The 10998-nt window shown below is 38.3% G+C and overlaps 1 protein-coding gene across 1 annotated transcript in view; it reads right to left on the bottom strand.

Moving 5' to 3' along the window:
* Window positions 1-6556: 6556 nt before the first annotated feature.
* si:ch211-165g14.1 (transcription factor 20) overlaps window positions 6557-10998 on the bottom strand; it is a 41032-nt gene continuing 36590 nt past the window's right edge. The window contains exon 6 of the mRNA XM_024271729.2: window positions 6557-7811. The gene's annotated coding sequence lies outside the window, so the exon portion shown is untranslated. The remainder of the gene's footprint in view (window positions 7812-10998) is intronic.

Below are 10998 nucleotides of genomic sequence, written 5' to 3'. Positions count from 1 at the left end.
CCTACTGTGACAGCTCATTGGAACTCTGTTTTGGACCGAACAAAAGAAACCTGCTCAGCTGGAGAACGAGGGGATCTGGAGTCACTGGAGGATCCGGATTCACTTTAGATTCTGGATTCACTTTAGGTTCTGGATTCACTTCGGAGTCTGCATTCACATTAGATTCTGAATTCCCTTTAGAGTCCGGATTCACCTTAGACTCTGGATTCACTTTAGATTCTGGATTCATGTTAGGGTCTGGATTCACTTTAGGTTCTGGATTCACTTCGGAGTCTGGATTCACAATAGATTCTGGATTCACATACGATTCTGCATTCACATTAGATTCTGAATTCACTTTAGAGTCCGGATTCACTTTAGATTCTGGATTCACTTTACTTTCCAGATTTCCATTCAATTCTGGATTCACTTTAGGGTACAGATTCAGTTTAGATTCTCGGTTCACTTTAGATTTTGGATTCACTTTACTGTCCGGATTCCCATTAGATTCCGGATTCACTTTAAATTCTGGATTCGCTTTAGATTCTGGATTCACTTTAGATTCCGGATTCACTTTAGATTTTGGATTCACTTTAGATTCCAGATTCACATTAGATTCCGGATTCACTTTAGATTTTGGATTCACTTTAGATTCCGGATTCACATTAGATTCTGGATTCACTTTAGATTCTGGATTCTACTTCCAAACGGACTTCAGTTTGGTACACTTAAGCTGTGAATGTGAACCTGTTCTGATCCAAAATCATCCTTTTTGGATCTAACAAGCTGCCGTAGTCGAGATGTGAGGCAGCATGCAGCTGTGGACGTTCCTCAAATCTACAGTCGAGTCAATTCAAAGACTAAAGACGGAACTCAAAGCCTGTCGACAGTCAGCATTAAGGGGTTAAACTGATGCGACTTTAACTTTAGAAACAGTTTTTTGAGATTTGTCTTAAATCAAATTCAGTTTTTACTGGCAGTAGGTAAAATGACAGCGTAGTATTTGTAGGACATTAGTAATATTTGACTCCTTGATTTATTCAGGTTGATTCCATTAATCACGTCTGGTTACATTTGTTCTGTGACCCGATTTGTGTTTTACCAGAACACTTTGTCCTCCCGACGCAGACGCCATCATCCCATGGACGGCTGCCGAGCGGTGACTCATGTGTCGAGGAGAGCACACATCAGATCTAAAGCTGTTGAACCTTGAGTTAATGCGCGCCGCCTTTCGCTTGGTTTCATAAACGCTGCGTTCTGACTCAGCGGCTGCAGCACAGAAACAACCAGGAGCATCATCTCCCATCAGAACAGTTCTCTTTAGAAGACCGGATCAGATTGAGTCCGATGGTTGAAGCTGTTATCGGTTCCTAAAAGTGATCAAACTTTCATGATTCTCTGACAAACTTGAAGAACATTTTCTTTCTACTTTTAGAGCTTTCTATCAAACCATTTGAATCTAATCTTAAAGTCTCAGTTTTCTGCAGGAGTGATGGTTTGAGGAAGATCTCCATGGCAACGGGAGGCTGAGAGCCCTCCCCCATCTTCATGACACCCGGGGCGAAAGTTGAGTGTGTGGGACGAGGCGGTTTACGCGGTAAAACAAGAGCAGGCTGCTTTTAGCTCGACTTCAGCGGCGTGTTCTTTTGCAGGCGGCGGCGGGACGACCTTTTGTGTTCGCAGGAACTTTCTGAAGATTTCAGAACACCATGTGATCCGGAGAGGAGGAGGACGAGCCGACGAGATGTACACTCAGAAAATCCACAAACCAGCCGTACAGGTAAAGAAATAAAGGAAAATAATTTATGTTTAATATTTTCTTGCCCTTTTTTAATGAAGATAAAACTATAATATGTCCAAGCTTTTCTGCAGAGGCATAAAAAAAATAATAAAAATAAAAAAAAAAAATCACAGAATGCATAAAATATAACTGCTTGCTAATACATTAAAATAATACAAGTATTGCATAAAAGTGACGATTAACACTTTATTTAATATCTAATTAATGCTTAATTATCCATTAATTATCGTTTTGTCAAGTTTTAAACACGTCAAGCAACTAAACAAAAAAATGTAATTTACTATCTGAAATTCTGTAGAAATGTTCTTTAATTTTTTGTTTATTATTTAAAGTTAATCAAATAAAAGTCTCCAAACAGTGTTTTATTTTGGTAAATTACACTAAAGTGAGAAAAGTTTTAACAAATTGAGTCAATAATGATTAAAAATGATTTACAGTTTTGTGTCTCAGATCTTAGAGATGACAATACAAACCTCAGTTTATCCTAAATATTTTGAGGTTTTTTAGTAAAATGTTTATTTCTGAGAGTAAAATGGAAAATGATGGCAGCACATCAAAATTCTATTGATAGAAACATGTTTTTGACACAGCGTGGGTTTTATTTTGAAAGGAACTATTGAGTGCTGCTGTCAAAAGTAACAGAAGTTACAACTAATATATATATACAGTTGTTTTTAATTATTGTAATATTTAAGTTACATTTATAAATCAGTGTTTAATTGGAAAAAACATACATTTTTTAACGATAAAGTGAGACTTTGTGGCTCTCGTTGGATTCTGGACCAAACGGCTCTTGTAGCACTAAAGGTTCTAGATCCATGATCTACTGATGATCTGAAGCTGACCTGGAGAACCTTTTCCTCCATAAACGCTCCTGAACTTCGTTTATCCTCAAATCTCCTGATGTATTCTCCTCATTCCCATCGTCTTCCTCCCAGTCTCCACGGTCACTTTATCTTCAGTTTTTATAGAGAAATCTTGGAGAAAAAGAACACCGTAAACAATCTACATTTACAGAAATAGAGTAACGTAAAAATAAATCCTCATGATCATCAAGTAGAATAAACTCTGGAGTTTGAGCTCTGAAAAGGTCATTTCAAACCTCCGAGTCGCTTTCTCTGCGTGAGTTTGACTAAATCACTGATTACATCAAAGCACTTTTTACTGGATTTTTTTAATCCACTTGTCAGATTTCTTTCTGCCTGAATTCCTCGGTGGTTGATACTTGACCAGGTTGAAGAACTGCTCACCTGTTCTTCTGGTCGCTCTCTTTATTTTCTTCTTCTTACTTAGCCTGCATCACCTTAAAGATCCTCTCTGAAAATAAAAGCGACGTTGTGTCCAGGATCTATGTCTGCTTAGTTTATAAGCTATTAAAGCTATAAACTGTTATTTTTGTTTGTAGCGGTGTTTGCCCCTCCTCCTTTGGTCTCACCTGGTTGCCACAGCTGCATTATGTTTGTCATTAATGGTATTTAAGTTATGGTCTTTGGGTTTTTCACTGTTGCAGAGTCTTGTTTTGTCTCCTACGTCTTGCGGTCTCTTTGGAGTGTTCTTAAACATTTTTCCTTCGTTCGCATCTGACTTTGAGTCCTTCCTGCTCCTGGTTCCCTTTTTGCCCGACGGCGTAACACTGATCTCATCGCTTTAGGAAACAGAAAATAATTAGAGCAAAAAAAGACAAGAAATATATTAAAAAACATAAAAAGCAAATCAAATTATATTTTTTTGAATCAAAAATGATATTGAAAAGTTAGAAAAAATAGCGCTAAAAACCAGAAAAAATATATGTAAAAGTTACAAAAAATTATATATAAAAAAAACAAAAAAAAAATTAATAAGAAGTTATATTTAGAATTTTTTTTTCAAAAAGTTAGATAGAAATACATTGAAAAACAAAAATTTTTTTTCTTTGAAAAATCATTAAAAATACTATCTCAAAAAAAGCAAAAAATTATTTCAAAAATGACAAAAAAGCAAAAATAATATATATATGTAAAAGTTACAGAAAAATTATATTAAAAAATACTAAATAAAAATTTATATTTAGAAAAAGAAAATGATAACTGACTTGAAAATGAAATGACTTTAGTTTTTATTCCTTAGGAAAAGTATGAATGATGCACTGATTAGCGAGCACTTTTAAATTTCGTTGTACATGTGACAATGACTAAATAAATAAATCTATTCTATTCTATTCTATTCTATTCTATAAAAGGTAGAAAAGAATACATCAAAAAATGTGTTTTTTCTACCAAAAATCATTAAAAATAATATCCAAAAATAATATCCAATATATATATATATATATTGAAAAGTTAGAGGAAATATATTGAAAAACATAGATCTATTCCTGATCTATTTTCAAAGCTTTTACAGATTTTTACTTTTAATTATGATGATGCTGTTTTTAATATAAAACCCTGCGTTGATTCCTAGGACATAGTTTCTGCAGAACGGCATGAGTTCAGTAAAAGTTCACCTGAGTTGTGGGCGGGACCACTCTCTTGCTTACAGCCCCTCACACCCCAAGCATAACATCAGCGGTGAGAAACAAAAACCGATCAGAGTTATCCAGCCGTCCGGTTCTGATCCAGATTCAGCTCAGAGGAAAACAAAGATGTTCATGGATCTGTTTGTGTGCATCAGAATGGAGAGTCTGCTTTACAAAAATAATCTTCTAACTATGTTTTGGTTTCTGCCTCTTATCACAACAATTTAAATAAAAACACTAAAAAATGCACATTTAAACTTAATTTTCTATATTCTATGTCCTCCATCACAGGAACGTGTTCAAAGGTCAGAACGTTCTCCTCTCTGGGATGGAGATCCAGGCGGGGTCAAAGGTGAGAGCATAACGCCAAACCTGCAGAAGCTCCGCCCTGTCAAACCACCAGGAGATGTTCACTGGTTTAAGCTCCTCCCACATCTGAGGTTTGTTTTTCACCGTGGAGGACGGGAATCCTCAGACTCTATAAGAACTCAGTAAAAGACGCTTTCAGATCTTCAGATAAACTGTGACTGAATACTTTTATCCAGAATTTTCCTTCTCTAACATCAACCGTCTCCAGTCCTGCAGAGGAGGATGTCTCCGTCTGCGGGAGCATCCCAGGACGCTCCGGCCTCCATCTGCAGATCAGTCCATGATTCTCCTGAACTGATCAGAACGTCAACAGATCCGATGATTTTGGTCCCGGCGCTCCGAGCGGAACAGCAGCTTCCCGTAAGAGGATAATGAGTCTATCGTTCTACGGAGCAGGAACCCGGATTATGGAGGGTAAACGTGCTTGTTTTCTGGTCGTGCACGTGTCCCTGCTGCTCACGTTGGGGGGGGGGGGTCTGGCAGATGTTTGCAGCTGCAGATCCAACAGATGATCTCTACACATCTGGAGGAATAACAGAAACACTCAAACATTTCACTCAAACTGCAGAAATTCTTCCATTTACGCCTGAAACAAAACTTTATTTATACTGAAATATCTGACGACATTATGAGAGTAAAGAATGCTGACATAAAAAAATATACACAAAATTAAATAAAGACATTTGTGAGAATGAAGAGGTAAAATAAAGTCAGACAAAAGTCAAAATGAAGAATGTAATTATAAAATGATGAAAAAAGTGTCTAAATTTTACATAAACAAAAGTGTAAAATTATGAGAAAACTCTTGAAAAGTCACAAGAATAAAGTTGTAAAATTATACGGAAAAAAATCTAAATTTGACTAAAACACAGTTGTAAAAGTATGAAAAATAAACAATTTTATGAGAACAAACATAAAAATCTGAGCAAATTCAAATTATCCAAGAATGAATTAATTAAAGTAAATCATAATAAAATAATTCAAAACAATCAAATGATAAAATTATGATAAAGAACAACAATTTTTATGATTATTAAGTCATTAAAATTAAGGAATAGTGTCAAGATTTCACGAGACTTTTGTCATTGAAAATAATTTTAAAAGGCGTCTTAATTTTACAAGAACAAAGTTGTAAATTTATGAGAAAAAAACGTGAAAAAGAAAATTATCAGGAAAAAATGTAAACTTTACTTTAAGACAATTATAGAAGTTAGAAAAAATACAAAAAAATTGTGATTGTAAAACTAAAATTACGAGTACATTCAAAAGTTTGCAAGAATAAATTAATAAAATCAAATAAATAATCTATGAGAAAGAGCAAACATTTTTGTACTAATAAAGCCATAAAATTAAAGAATATTTTAAAAAATATATTAAACTCTAGTCATAAAAAATAATGAAAAATCATCTACATTTTACAAGAACAAAATTTATGAGAAAACAATAAAAATGTAGACATTATTTCATCATTTTGTGCTAACGTCTTCCTGCATTTTGACTTTTTTTTACAATTTTGACTTTGTTCTCATAAAATTTGGACATTTTCAAAATTTTGTCTTTCGTTTTTGACAAATTTAGATGCTTTTTAAAAACATTTTTTAAAAGATGCTCCAAAAATTCAGACTTTTTTCTTATAATTTTGTGACTATTCTCAAAAGATTCTGAATTTTTTCCCTCAAATTTTATGACTTTATTCCCATTAAAATTTGTGTTTTCCCTCATATTATAAAAACTTTATTCTTTTACATTTTTGACTTTTTTTCTGATATTTTTACAACTTTATTCTTGTAAAATTTTGACTTTTTCGACATAATTTTACTATCTTATTCTTGTATAATTCTAAAAAAATGTCCCCTGTATGGGTAAAGATTTTATTAACATTATCTTTTTTTATCCATATTTTTAAATAAAGGTTTTTTTTTAAAAATATATTTGTGTTATTTGTCATCTTTTCCAGTGACTTTTTCTTCATTGCTCAGAAATGACCATCAGACTGAAGCACTTCCTCCGGTGACCAGAGGAGGCGCTCTAACAGGTCCTCCAGGCCTCCTCTGCTTCAGACTCTGAGACTAAAACTACTGGAACTCAGCCCAGTGGGGGATTCATGTTGCACTGTGGCATTCTGGGAAATAACTGCTATAACCTTGATTGAAACAGCCGCAGCTGTTGGTTGGATTTTTATTGTGTCTGGCAGTAAACAAGTCTGGAGGAGAGAGTCGGGGCAGAAACCCCCCGTGAAGATGAAGATGTGAAAACAATCCACCGAGCCGGGCGGTGGCGAGTGGCGGTCTGCCTCACCTGCTGACAGAAAGTGTTTGTTTCAGCTGCAGCTTCGCCGTTTCCTCCAGGATCTCATTATTTGCTCCCCGAGGAGAATTGATCAAACATGCCACCGCCGTAATGAGCTAATTATCTGCACTTAGACCCTGAGCGGGAAAAACCTTCTGACTCAGTCAGAATGCAGCAAACAGAAAACGGATAAACTCAGATTTTACCTGCAGTTTCGATTTTTATGAAGCAAAGAGAAAAGCTGAACCAAACGAGCAGAGAGGGTCGACAAAACTGACAGAATAGACATTTATTTAAAGAAAAACCTCATAGAAATGACTATATTTAGCTTTAAAAGGCTCACTTAGCTCAAAAAAGATGCTTTGGTTCGGTTATTTTTAAGAAATGTCCGACATTCTGATCATGAAAGTGTCTTTTTATCAAAACAATGTGTTTTTTTCTGATAAATGAGAGACAAACAAGAGAAAGGAAATAAATGGGCGGGGCTAAAGAGTCTTAACATAATTCTAAAAGAGGATAAACATTTTCATCTTGATAATTCATCAAGTTAACAAAGAAAATCCATGTGATAAAGATGAAAAGAACCCAAAAACAACCAATTCTCCACGTTTCTCCTAACTAAACGCCGTTCTCAATCCGACTGTTTTCCAGAACCATGGAGTCTCCTTGACGTCCGCTCGGAGCCTCCTCTCATCCCTCCTCCTGTAATCACTAAAAGCCGGAGCACATGTGTCCCTGGAGGACCCCGCCTCCTCCTCCCTCCTCCTCGTCTGATGTAAGGTGCTGCAGCTCATCAGTTTGCACGCCTGGAAGCCCGGCGACCTCTTTGTCTCAGACATTTGCGGATTATTGCGCCTCCATAATCGTCTCTGTGATGGACTGTGCAGAAATGAAAAAAGATCAATGTGTTTTCCTGCTGAGAATCCTGCAGAATAACAATATGCTGCGATGACGCAGACGGCGAGTCAAAGAGCAGCAGAACCTCGGACGAACAGAATCCATCAAACTGTCATTAAAAAAAAAAACTCTTCTCTGTTCATTGCAGGACCTAAAAATGTTTGTTTTTTAAGATTAATTATGACTTTAAACAGCAGCAGGACGGATGTTTGACCTGCAGTGATCTGCACCTTTCACCTCTGTTTCTGCCCGTGATGCTTTCACTGACACCAAAAAGCCCTCGGAAAATCCAGATCATGCTCAGGAAGATTCCAAATTAAAGACACACTCCAATGAAAATTGTGTTTTTAACGTGGTTCGGAGGCATTTTTCTGATGAAAAAGAAAATGTTATCTGCCAAGGGAATTCACCAACAGGATCTTAGCCATTGTTGACATTCCATCGGACGCTAACGCTAATGCGGACGAGACACTGGGAGAGCTGCGTGATGTCATCAGTGAGCTGTAGTCAAAAGACCTGGACAGCTTCATCATAATCGCCGGGATTTTAATCCTACCAATTTAAGGACAAGTTGACTTTAAAACCAGAAGAGTACTTGCAGACTTGGTGTACACAAACTCTCCTAACTCTAGGCAGCTCAGACCATCAATCCGTCATGCTGGTACCTTCATACAAACTATGTTTTAAGCGCAGTAGATCAGAAATAAAACACATGCGGATCTGGCTGGAGACTGCCGTCTCTGCACTTCAGAACTGCTTTAAAAACACAGATTGGGAGATTTTAAAGTCAGCAGCCTCTCAAGGAGACGATGTAGACATCGACAAGGATGCAAAAGCGGTCATTCATCCGTCTTGTTCCACTCTTTCAGGACCAGGTCGCGGGTGCAGCAGTCTAAGCAAAGATGCCCAGACTTCCCTCTCCCCGGCCACTTCCTCCAGCTCCTCTGGGGGGACCCCGATCCATCCCCAGACCAACTGAGAGACATAGTCTCTCAAGCGTTTCCTGGGTCTTCCCTGGGGCCTCCGCCTAGTGGGACATGCCTGAACACCTCTCCAGGGAGGCATCCAGACCAGATGGCCGAGCCACCTCAACTGGCTCCTCTCGATATCGAGGAGCAGCGGCGCTTCTCTAAGCTACCCTCCAGAGAAAACTCATTTCAACCGCTGTAGTCGGGATCTTGTTCTTTCAGTGATGACCCAGAGCTCATGACCACAGGTGAGTCCTGTAAGGAGGATCGGCCGGTAAAGGGAGGCGTCATTAACTCTAGTTGAGAAGAGTCTTCTACTCGGTCTGAATACCGCCACATTTCTCTGGATTCAGGACTTCCTGACTGAAAGACCACAGTCCAAACCCAGAATGCTGAGCACTACGGTGTGCACTCAGTCCATTGATGTTCACAGTGCTGATACAAGACTTTGCAGCCACACAGAAGCAGAAGCGGGTTACAAAGTTTGCTGATGATACCACAGTGGTGGAACTCATCAGGGAAAACAACAACAGAGAAGAAGTGGATAACTTGATGGACGGATCCAGAATTAAATAATCTGGTGCTGAATATAAACAAGATCAAGGAAATCCCAGGGTTACGATTGTGGACTGGACAAGCCCGGAGGGGGCTCTTCGTCTTTTACTGTTGTTGACCAGTAGATGTCCACCACCTACAGATGGAAGAAGCTCAGTTCCAGGCTTTTTCTATCACAGCTCTATTCCGATATATGAAAGACTTGGTGTCGTATAATTCCAGTGGGACACAATTATTGATCATTTCTTCTTCATGATCAATTTTCAAACAGTTAGGACTTGAATAATTAAAAGGGACATCATTTGAGTCCCTGATTGGTCAACGGTCAACTGGATTTTCTTTCAGCGTACAAGTTTCATACATAGAGCCCTTGTGACGTGAATACAACAGTTTTGAGGCCTAAAACACGCATTTACGTCTTTATAAAGACTTTCATTGGAAGTAGTCGCTTGAACACGCTTAGAGTGGTTATTGTAACTTAATAGTTTTCAGGGACAAATGTCAAACTGTTTCACTTTCACTGTTTCATTGTACACCACCAATGATGTCATGTCCCTCACGACCTAAATGAAAGTTTAATGCTGACCTAACAGCTGGACAGACCTAAATAATTTTAGGTCTGTCCCTGAGTGACGGTTTAACCGTCACAACGACCCCCCCCCCATGAATAAAATCGTATGATCCACTATTACATCCACCAGGAAGTGAAGTATTTTGGACTCTGGAGCCTCAGCGGGAAGCAGATCAGTCAAAGCTTTTTTTGGATTTTTTGACATTTATGTTGTGAAATGGATATGGTTATATATATAGATATAGAAAACTACTACTTGCTTACAAAGTTTTGGCTATTTAATTAAACAATTTAATTCTGAACTTAATGGATGTTATATTATTAATGCTTAGCATATGAAGGAGTGGTCATTTTGAAAAAAATTCTCAACCATTTAACATGTTTTAATGTGAAAGTACTAGGGCTGTCAGATTTGTCGCGTTAAAAACGCATTAATCTGACATGTGCTTGACGCCGACAATTTTATTTTGACGCATTAATCGGGAACTTTCTCATACGTGCCTTTCCATACCGCGCGCGCGGGCGTCCCCCCCTTTAACTCACCGGCTGCTCTCACTCGATCACGGGCGGCTCTCCAACCACCGAGCTGCGAGCTAAAATCGGCCGGCACTAGGACCTGGAGAGCTCCTGCATCCTAACCCGGCTCTGGTTCGCGTCCAGTACCACGTCTGGTGGTACCGGCTCGCGTCCGGCGCCGCGTCCCGAGAGCTGCGGACCCCCGACGTTCCGAACAGCAAGCGCACCGGGGGACGTTTTAAATGTTCTGGAGGTTTAAGCGTGATCCAGCCCCAGCATAGCGGTCTGTCTGCCGGCATATTCATGATGAGCTCCGCTGGACACGTCGCTGCATCGAGCTGCAGCCAGAGAACGCGGCGGCAGTAACAGACTGTCAAACTATCCACAGTGTATCCCGCTTTTCTCAGTCTTTAATGTTTTAAAAAACAAAAGTTAATTGGAAATGATAAATCTCTATTTCATTTATTACTGTAGTTCAGCAGAGGAGGAAAAGATTTGGTCCTGACAAAAAATGAACATGAAAGTGTTATGGAAATGTTATTTTTGATGTTTTTTATTT

Source organism: Oryzias melastigma, linkage group LG8 (assembly GCF_002922805.2).
Source record: "Oryzias melastigma strain HK-1 linkage group LG8, ASM292280v2, whole genome shotgun sequence".
In the NCBI taxonomy this organism is placed as follows: Eukaryota; Metazoa; Chordata; class Actinopteri; order Beloniformes; family Adrianichthyidae; genus Oryzias; species Oryzias melastigma.
The sequence above is the reverse complement of the archived record's forward strand: the minus strand, read 5'-3'. Positions and strand labels throughout refer to the sequence as shown.